At 42.2% G+C, this 10991-nt stretch overlaps 2 long non-coding RNA genes across 2 annotated transcripts in view; both read right to left on the bottom strand.

Annotated features, from left to right (window-relative positions):
• LOC115297022 overlaps window positions 1-10991 on the bottom strand; it is a 296881-nt gene that overhangs the window by 268767 nt on the left and 17123 nt on the right. The gene's annotated exons all lie outside the window — the stretch shown is intronic.
• On the bottom strand, window positions 5804-9643 carry LOC115297025. Its single transcript, XR_003911219.1, has 3 exons — window positions 9601-9643; window positions 8659-8792; window positions 5804-5882 (listed from the first exon to the last, which is right to left on the bottom strand). It is a non-coding gene; the product is annotated as an uncharacterized LOC115297025 (long non-coding RNA).

Here is a 10991-nt window from a genome sequence, read left to right as displayed (position 1 = left end):
TGGGAGCCGGCCGTGCGCGGGGACAGCGCACCCGGGCTCCACTCCCTCCTCCCGGGGCGCGCTCCCGAGCGCCCACGTCGCGCGGGGCCACGCGAGCCGGGTGCGGGGCGCACCCCTGTGCGCTCTCGGGGGCAGACCTGCACGTCTTCCGGGCGCCCCGGCCGGCCTTGCACTTGAGCTCGAGCTCGTGGGCACCCCGATGCACCCCGGCTAGGCGAGGCTGCTGCTGCAAGCGCACGGCTGCACATGACTCTCGGAGTAATTAGAAATAAAAACACCGCACCGTGGGAGTTGTTTCAAGGCAGGAAGGAAGGCTCCAACTTCCCAACAGCCTATTCTGGGGGGATAAAGAAAAGCCAGGCGTCCCTCTCCCTGTTCATGCAACCCGAGCACAAAGCAGGTCCCCGGACTCTGGGGAGAGGTGGGGGGACCGCTCCTGGGAGGATGTCGAAGTCAGCCTACACCAGAGACACCGGGAGAACAGAGCCGGAGGGGATAAGATACCGCCGGATTCCAAGGACATAATTATATTCTTTCACCGCTTCCCATTTTCATCTCATTTTTAATATAATTCAAAGGTGCTTTGATTTTTAAATGACGGTGCTGTTGTCAGAATTAGCATTTCTCACTAGTCCTAGGAGACATTCCAGAGGAGAACGGTATTTTTATTTTCCTTCTCCCCCTGCCCAGGGTCTGACAAAGGCTTCTCATGCATCGCTGGGCTGTGTTACAAAGTTAGAGGATTTTTCCCTCCCTCAAAAGAAGATCATTGAGGCTCCAAGTAACCCTGGTTGCTGCTAGGAGATGGAATTCTTTAGGCTAGAACTGCGCCTTGCAGAACAACTGGCCACAGGAGTGGGGGACAGCACTGGAGTCCCCCACGGGGCAAGAAAGAGAAACGGTGGGAAGGGAGAGGAAGGTTGGGGTTTTCCCTAGTCGTAAACGAAGTCTCAGTGTTGGACAGCTTTCCAACGCGCACTCTGTGTTCTGTTTATTTCATACGCACTTATTCAGTGGCTGCGTGTTGTTCGTTTGAAGAGTCAGGACCTTGGCCTCATACAGACCCAGGTTCCAGTTCTGGCTTCTCACACTTGCTACCTTGGTGGTCTTAACCAAATTACTTAGCGTTTTGAAATCCCAGTGTTCTCATCTATAAAACAGTGTATAGTCTCCATCTCAGAGGGCTGTTGTCATGATGGAATGAACACAACCTGGCACAGAGTTATGTCTTTATAAATTGGAGCAATTCCTGCATTGCCATCATCATCATCATCATCATCATCACCATCATTATCTTTTCTCTGAAGACTCTGAAATCAATCTTTAAAAATATGTATTAAATGAAGCAAATGAAGGGAGCATTCAAAACTATCGATTTGTCACCAGTTCCCGTTGGGGGTAAACAGATAAAAGACGGCAAAGTTCCTTGCTCTCGTGGAGCTTCTGTTGTAGCTAGAGGGATGAACAACAGTGGAGGAAAGGAATGCATGGGATCACTGCAGCCGGCAACCCATTCCATCAGGAGAAGAAGCTGGGGCACTGGGAAGGAGAGGGACTGGGACAGGCACTGGGGTACGGGGCGCAAAGGGCTGGTCACCAGGCAGTGGACGCAGGACCTCTCAGAGACAGTGACAATGACAGGGGTCAGCCATGCAGAAGCAGGCTGGAGAAACTAAGAGCGAGGTCGTGTAGGGTCAGGAGTTTCAAATTCTTAGAGCAAGGAGAGACCACGCCAGAGTTTCAAGAGAGGGAATGACGTGATCTGATTTATTATTTGGGAAGGTCACCCTGGCTCTGATGTGAAAGAGTAGGCAATGGAAAGCAGTGGGGGACAGTAGGGCGAAAGGGGTCCTCAGCCTTGGTTGCACCTGGGAAGCTTTTACAAAGCCACACTCCACCTGTGCGTGGAGAAGTGCCCACACATTGTTTTTCTTACTTTGTTCTGCTTTTCAACTCCCAAGTGATTCTAATGTATGGTAAAACTTGAAAGACACTAATTTAGAAGGTGTTTCCATTGTCCAGCAACGGATGATCTGCTAGAAGTAGAAATGGTCAGAGGTAGTCAGTCAGGATACGTCTTGGAGGGCGAGCAGATCAACCTGCTAATGAATTGGAAGTGACAGGGGTCGGTGGGGAGACAAAGATTAAGGGATGACCTCAAAGTTGGGATGGACGTATAGATGGTGATTCCATTCACTAGGAGAGCAAAAATGAAGTCAAAGCAGGATAGAGAATGGGAAGCCAGGTTGCTGAAGACTGGAATCAAGAATACTCAGCATGTTTTGTATACAAGGCTTATTTGACATCTATTAATCAAACAGTCGAATTATTCTGTGGAGGCATCTAGCAGTTGGTTTGCCACCCAGTAGAATGTTCTGCACTGTCCAAAGCAGTAGCCTCACCACATGCAGATATTAAGCCCTTGAAACAAGGCTAAGCTCGCGTGACTTGGTCCTGAATTTTTATTTTATTTTAATTAATTGAAATTTAAAGAGCTCTGTGTGGCCAGTGGCTGCTCCCCTCCTGGAAAAACGTAGGTATGTGTTGACGATTCCTGTATCAGTATATGTGGCCTGAACCTCTTCTTTCAGAATGCGGCACCTTTTCATCACTTCCCCTGGCAAGAGAGCAAAGCCTCGGTCTTCTTCAGCTTGGATTACTGCAACATTGGATTACTGGTCACCGAGTTTCTCCCTGACCTTCTGTCATATATTCTTAAAACAGCAGCCAAAACCATCTTGTACAGTTTGAGTCATATTGTGTATTCCTTTGCTTAAAGCCTTGTAGCGGTTCTCCATCTCAATAGAGTAAAAGCCAAAGTCCTTTGTCTAGGACACAAAAAAAACCCCTGCATCATCTGACCCCTTCTTTGCTTCTCCAGTTTTCTTGCCTTCCTGCACCCCTCCTCTGTCCCTGCCACATTTTCACTTCTTTTGTACAATAAAATTAACTCAGCAATCTTGTTTGTCTTCTGCTCTCCCTTACGAGGAAATGTGCTGTATGAGGGTGGGGATTTATGTCTACTTGGTTCACTATTGAGTCCTCTAGTATCAAGAACATAGTAGCGTGGCACACAGTAGGTACCCAATAAATTCTTACTGAATAACTGAATCAGAATATAGATAATATATTCTCACCTGGACCACCTAGAAAGACTGTACGCAGATAATGGAAAAGACTCCAGGACTGACCCTTGGCCTATCAAACATGTAGAGCTGCCCTGTCCAATATGGTAGCCACATGTGGCTTTTGAGCTTCTGAAATATGCTGGTCCAAGTTAAATAGAAAATACCCACCAAAGGCACCCGGGTAGCTCAGTCAGTTAAGTGTTCGACTTGAGATTTCGGCTCAGGTCATGATCTCACGGTTTGTGAGTTAGAGCACCATACTGGGCTCTGACAGTATGGATCCTGCTTGGGATTCTCTCTCCCTCCCTCTCCCTGCCCCTCTCCTGCTTGCTCTCTCTTTCCCTCAAAATAACTAGTTAAAAAAAACACCCACCAAACTGTGAAGAATGTAAAGTATCTCATTAATTATATTGATCATTTATTGAAATCATATTTTGGATATACTGGGTTAATTAAAATATATTCTTAAAATTGATTTTGCCCATTTACTTCTACTTTTCTTAATGGGAAGATTAAACACTAGGAAGTTTAAAATCATAAATGTGGCTCCTGTTATATTTCTATTAGACACATCGGTCTTGAGACAGTGTCCAGTGAGCCAGAGAAAAGATCAAGCAAGTGCATGGGAGATGAGAGAAATAATTGTGTCCAGTAGGAGAGAATAGTTAACTAGATCATACGAGTAATATGAAGATGGAGAATTGACCAAAGATTTGGCAAGATGGAGATCACGCCTAACCTCCGGAAGGGTGGTTTGTGAGAAATGTGTGGACAGAAGCTGAAATGTAGAGAGTTTAAGTCAGAATATAAAGAAGTACAGACAGCCAATATAGACAATCCTCTCAAGAATGCTTGTCATGAGAAATGGGATACTTCTGGTCACAGAGGAGAGAGAGAAAATTAAAGGTGCGAGGGATTCTGATCACTGAAGGAAATGATCAAAGAAAGCCCCAAATTGGGAAATGTAGGCTAAAGATAAAAGAGTATAGAAACTTGGCATTTTAAACCTGAAAGGGCCCTTGAAGTTCATCTTGGACATTATAAGTAGGAACTTGGAGGCCCACACAGGTGAAGGACTTGACAGTGTCAGACGACAGATCGGAAACCAGAACCAGAAACATGGTCCACAAATGACAACTTGCATCATCTCATTTCTACAGAGTAAATATACCTGAATCCTAATATACTTAACCCCAAAGATTCTTCCTCTCGTAAGCAGAATGTTTATGTGATTATTAGTGGTCCATTAAGAGCTAACATGTAAAAAGAATGCCTAACAGTTATTAAATACTATGTGTGATGTGGCTAGTATTTTACATATATTAATAGTATTCCATGGAATAATCCCATGATGTAGGTAGGTAGGTATTATACTAGTTTTACAAATTAGGAAAATGAAATTTTGTCAGCCACTCAGCAAAACAGTATGGAGTTTCCTCAAAAAATTAAAAATAGAACTATTCTGTGACCCAGCAATTGCACTACTAGGTATTTATCCAAGGGTTACAGGTGTGCTGTTTTGAAGGGACACATGCACCCCGATGTTTATAGCAGCACTATCAACAATAGCCAAAGTATGGAAAGAGTCCAAATATCCATAGGTGGATGAACGGATAAAGAAGATGTAGTCTATATATACAATGGAGTATTACTCGGCAATCAAAAAGGATGAAACCTTGCCATTTGCAACTACGTGGATAGAACTAGAGGATATTATGCTAAGTGAATTTAGTCAGAGAAAGACAAACATCATATGACTTCACTCATATGAGGACTTTAAGATACAAAACAGATGAACACATGAGAAGGGAAGCAAAAATGATGTAGAAACAGAGAGGGGGACAAAACATAAGAGACTCTTAAATACAGAGAACAAAGGGAAGCTGAAGGTGTTGTGGGAGGGGGGTGGGCTAATGGGTAAGGCATCTACTCCTGAAATCATTGTTTCACTATCTGCTAACTTAGACATAAATTTAAAAATTAATTAATTTTTTAAAAAAAGAAAACAAAATTTTGAGAGTCTTAGCTACTCATACACTAAGTGCTTGGAGCTAAAGCTTATAGTCTTTTTAATATATCGATGGCCTCACAATCATAAATTTTTTGCTTGGAAATCATCCCTCAGTAGGGGAAAATACCCAAATTAGCCAACTAATATAGAGGAAAACTAATATCCAAATTAATGAAACAATATCCAATTGTAAGTTAAGTACTTCTTCTCCAAGGTATTTGTTTGGCTCTATGCTTCCAAGGTCTGAACCTAAGCAAAAATTTTAACCAGGACAATCTTATAGCTCTAAGCAAACACAGCAGCACAGTCATGGAGGAGCTGCCTTTTAGTTTTCTGGAATGAAGCACACTAGTTTCATAAGGAAAAATCCCACTCATCAAGTGAAAATTATCTTCTGTGTCACTGGTTATAGAATGACTGAATAGCATCAGTAATTCTCCGTGAATTGTATAATACTTATGAAAAGATTCACGTTCAAGGATGAACACCCATCTGTACTTTATACCTATAACTTTCATAACTGTGACCACACACCACTTCCCTACATAGAATAAAAAAAAAACAACTTTGGATAATCATCGTTTCCATACAAAAATTAAATAACCCGGAGTGCTCAGAGAAGAGTAGAAATGAGAGATTCTGGTAAATTCTTTATTCTACTTCACCTGAGGTCAACAAAACAGATACTCCGTGTTCCAGCTCTCCTGAAAATCTCCTTTAAATACCTACATCTTCTTTCCTTCCTGTGTAGGAAATTAAACATAATGTTTTCTTTTTCTTAATGACTCAGTATTTTCCAGTGCTTGAGGGCATTATGGTCAATACCATCCCACAATATCTATCCAGGCCTTACTTATAGATAGAGCCAGTGGAGGGAAGGAAATTTTACAAAGTATATTTCCATGAACTTTGTAGAAATATGTTTACTTATCGTTTGCCTCTTTTTTCGAAGGTTGAGTAGAATAAAACTTCAAGTAATGAGATTATCCGCTAATTCAAGTTTTATCACCCAGGTTTTTTTTATCTCCTGTACACTAAGATGATACAGTACTGATAACTCCTAAAAGAAATAGTAAAGGATTTTGGTTTGGGGCTTTGTTATTGTTGTTGTAACATTGCTGTTGGGTTTGTGCTGATCTTGCCATAAGTCCTCACCCAGAAATTGTTACGAATACACGTTCACAATATGATTAGTCTGGGGTGACAAGTCTGTGGCCACAAAATGGCCACTTTCACATGTAAGCAGATTGAATGAATAACCTGGTCTCAAAGAGAAGAGAGATGTGCACCACATGTGAACTCTACCATGTACTTCCTTGCCACTCTACCTCTACATCGGTACTATCCTTCTCCAAGTCCAAGGTCAGTCCTTATATTACACATTCTCTGCACTTGTTTCTCTTTATCAGATACATACTATCTCAGGTCTCACCAGTGATTAAACTTTGCTCATCCCAACTCTACCTCTTACTAAACTTTGCTCACCTCAACTCTACCTCTTAGCACCCTTTTGCCTACCAACCCTTAATTTACCTCGGCCCAAATGGAAGTAGTTTGCATCTATGGTCTCTGCTGTCTCTCAAACGGTCATCTTGAGGGCTTTCCATCTTTATTTTTCTTAACTTCCCCATGGGGTCTCAGATACATTTGGAGCCTTCCATCAGGAAATTCTCTTCCCAAGTTACTACTTTACCTTCTGGTCTTTTCCCTCATCCTCCTGTTCTGACCTTCGTCTCCCTCACTAGCTCTTCTTGTGCCCCTAGAGATAAGTGTACCCAGTTGTCATCCTCAGCTCATTCGTCTTCTTCCTCCATTTCTTCCTTCAGTTATTTCATCCATTTCCTAGACTCTAACTGCCACAGATCCATGAACAACTCAGAAGTTCAGTATCTCTATGGAGCTCCAAATGTATCTATCTAAGCAGCCTACCAGGAAAGTCCACCTGCATATTCTGGAAGTAACCTTGAAGTTAATTCATCCAAAGGAAGCTTATTAGGCCAAGGGTTTCCTTTATCATTTAATGGGGCCAGTTAGTTACCTGGTCCCTCAGGTCCCCTGGAATCCCATTTTTCCCTCACTCAATTGATTTTAGCTTAGACAGACAGCAAGTCTGTCCATTCCTCAAAGCTGGTGTATAACCTTAGTTCAGATTTGCAAACTTCCCCTCTGGCTTTCCTCTTTCCACCTGTTCATGGCTCTGCTCCATTGTACACACTCTTCACAGGGCCATCTCTCCAAATCTCCAGGTTTGAACTATTATATTGCTCTTCCTTGGTGGACCATCTCCCCCATCTTTGGGGACCACCTTTCAACACGACACTCTATCAAATAGAATCCAGAATATTCTTCAGAGCATGCCATGTCCTCCACATCTGGCCTTAACCTGTCACTACCACCCCCAGTGCCTTTGCACACACACCTACCAACCACCACCTCCTGCTTTCTGATCAACTCACTCCTGTCTCATCACCTCTAGAGCTCCTATTCAACCTTGAAGAACTTTATCAAGATCTCTTTTATGCACTTATTACATTGAATTATTATTAATTTACACATCTCCTCCTATATTGTATTATAATTATTAAAAGACATAAGATGGGGATGATGGTGTTTTCACCATTGTGTGCATTATCTAGCCTAGTACTCATAACTCAGTAGGTACTCAACAGATGTATTGGAACTGAATAGTGATGAACTCAGTCTAAATGGTCTAATGAGCTGATTTTCATCGTCCACCCCTTCATTATCCAGGACAGGCATCCTCCTAGACGTAAGAGAGAGATGATTTCTAATTTCAGACACAGGGGGTGTCTTCCTGATTTGTGAGGAAAAGAATGACCCGTTTTCTTCACTTTCTCCAGGGAATAAATTGCATTATACGCCTGTGGGAACAACACGCCTTTTACGGGCACACTTCGTTGACCTGCTCAAACCTTCCTTGTCTATTCTGTTATTCCTCCTCTGAGCCTGTCTGCCCTTTCTCAAAAGAGAAAACACCACAGAGCTTTTCTGTAATAATATGGTGTATATTATCACATTAGCTACAGTTATAATAAAAGTAGCTACATAATCAGATTATACTTTGCCTCATAGCCATAGAAATAATGGGGCTTTATCAGGAAATTTTTATAACCGAATGGAAATTCACTAATGCAATAGGAAGTTATCAAATGTAATATAATTCAGGAGTCCCAAACTGCTAGCATCTCGGCAGGTGAAGGGGGAAAAGAAGCTATTTTATTAAAATGAATCTCTTAACAGAGACATGCTTATTATTTTGGTAAAAACGCTCAGCATATGTCTAGTTTCTCCTGTATCATCTTTTCTTGTTTTGTTTCATTTGTTTTTACTTGGATGCTTTTTTATGAAGAGTCTCTTTGAGTATCAAAAGAAAATTAAAATGATCAGTGGTCAGGGGGCAATTAAGTAGAAGAAATCATCCAAATCCTGAAAATAGGGACTTGTACTTTCAAACTGTTAAGAGAGTTTTAAAAAGGCTTCCAAAAATGTAATACATACAACAGAATAATGGTGTGGCCCCGTGTTGTGGAACGTGACAGGCTTTCTACTCAACGTGCATGAACCAATGAGCAAGAAATCCTATCAGGGAGCTGGTGCTTAAATCCTGTTCAAACGTTGACCTCAGTCTCCATCTAAAGAAAATAAACAAATATGCAAAATCCAGGTAGGTGCAATTTTTGCCCTTACTAAACAATGGTTTCATGATAGTCATATAATCAAATTCAAAGACAAATATTAAATGGCTTTTCTACTTCATGACAAATCAAATTCTTCCTAGAATCAAAGGAATTTTTTTTAATTTTCTTTTCCTTTCTCTAGAAAATTTTTCCTTAGTCCAGGATTGGGAAAAGAGGGTAAGTGACTACACACACACACACACACACACACACACACACACACACACACATATTTATATTCACACACACACAAATATACATGTGTATGTATATGTGTATTACATATATATGTATGTAATAGACACCTGGTCATCTGTTATTCTGGACGTTTTGAGAGGGAGCTATTTAGAGGAACCTGGGTGGCTCAGTCGGTTAAGTGTCCAGCTTCGGCTCAGGTCATATTCTCATGGTTCATGAGTTCGAGCCCACATTGGGCTCTGCACTATCAGTGCCTGGGATTCTCTCCTTCCCTCTCTTCTCTGTCCCTCCCCCACTCACACTCTGTATGTCTCTTTCTCTTTCAAAATAAATAAATAAACTTTAAAAACAACCTCAGGCAATTAAAATATTTCTAAAAAAAGAAAAGAAAAGAAAGGGAGAAGTTTATTTAATTCTTCAATGGCCTCCTCTCCTGAGGTATAGCTACTTCTTCTGACCTGGAATCCCACCACTTGGGAACACACAATAATTAGATAACAATTGTCTGCCATGAAAATGTACTGAAGATAGACTAGAAATGCTTATTTCAACCACTTGGACATACTTGCCATTTTTTCATTTTGATCAATGTTTTCTGTACTGTTTTGTTTCCAGCCAGAATATTCCTATGGCTCAGCTTCAGGCTCTGGTCTGTGAGGAAGGGCCCCAGCTAGACACATCACTGCCCTTCTCCGAACCACAGACATGTTGTTCTCCCCTCCAACATCTAAGTGCAGCACAAAAGGAGGTTGGAATCTGGTAATGATACAGCCACAAATAGTTACTTATCATTTTTAGGATTGTGCTTTCTAAATCTAGTACAAACCTATGTTTAGTATGTCATTCTACATGGTGGGATAGATTGGTTGGGGGGGTGGGTAAAGGATGTAGGGAAGAATAGGATCAAATTTGGGATGGGGACAGGTGGTATTAATTCAAAACGACACATCTAGAAGAAGGTCACCTTGGTCTGCAGTTTGAGGACAAAGGTAAAGGCGTGAACAAACTCCTGAGGAAGCATCTCTGTATATGCGGAATTAAACTAGGCAGGGCGCTGGGAGGCTCAGTCCAGTAAGGGTCTGACTTTGGATCAGGTTGTGATCTCGTGGCTCATGGGTTTGAGCCCCGCATCCGGCTGTAAACTGACAGTGCAGAGCCTGCTTGGATTTCTCTCTCTCCTCCTTTCTCTTCCCCTGCTCTGCTTGCTCGCTCTCGCTCTCTCTCTCTCTCTCTCTCTCTCTCTCTCTCAAAATAAATAAATTTTAAAAAATAGCCCATTTCTGTCCTTCAGAAGGATCTCTTCGTCCTGGCAGGTAGGAAGCTGAGGGTGGCATAAAGTATCCCAACGATGTTCTCACTGCTCTGCTTCTTTTCCCTTACCACTAGATACTGGTGCTTTAGTTACTTAAATGTACTTCCGTCCAGGTTTGGACGTGCCACCCTGCGCTACATTTCATCATCTGTCTAACAGAGAGTATGGCCCAAGGGGGAGGGCAGAGGTGATGTGACAGCTCATGCAAGTGACATTCTGTTCTCTAGCAAGTGACACTGTACTTAGATGTCCCAATCTGATAAGAGCAGAGATTCATAATGAATCACTCCACCTTCAGTAATACTGACTTCTCAAACCCAAAATTTTACAACTTTTTTAAATGTTTTATTTATTTTTGATACAGAGAGAGACAGGGCATGAGAGGGGGAGGGGCAGAGAGAGAAGGAGACACAGAACGGGAAGCAGGCTCCAGCCTCTGAGCTTGAACCCACGAACGTGAGATCTGACCTGAGCCAAAGTCGGAAGCTTGACCGACTGAGCCACCCAGGCGCCCCTCAAACCCAAAATTTTAAATACCTGTATGAGTAAAAGCGAACTGAAAACCATAAAACTCCCATAAGGAAACATAGGCGGTAAGCTTCCTGGCAATGAATTTTTAGATAAGAGACCAAAAGCGAAAGGTG

This window comes from Suricata suricatta, chromosome 7 (assembly GCF_006229205.1).
Source record: "Suricata suricatta isolate VVHF042 chromosome 7, meerkat_22Aug2017_6uvM2_HiC, whole genome shotgun sequence".
NCBI classification, from domain to species: domain Eukaryota; kingdom Metazoa; phylum Chordata; class Mammalia; order Carnivora; family Herpestidae; genus Suricata; species Suricata suricatta.
This window is presented reverse-complemented; position numbering and strand designations above follow the sequence as displayed.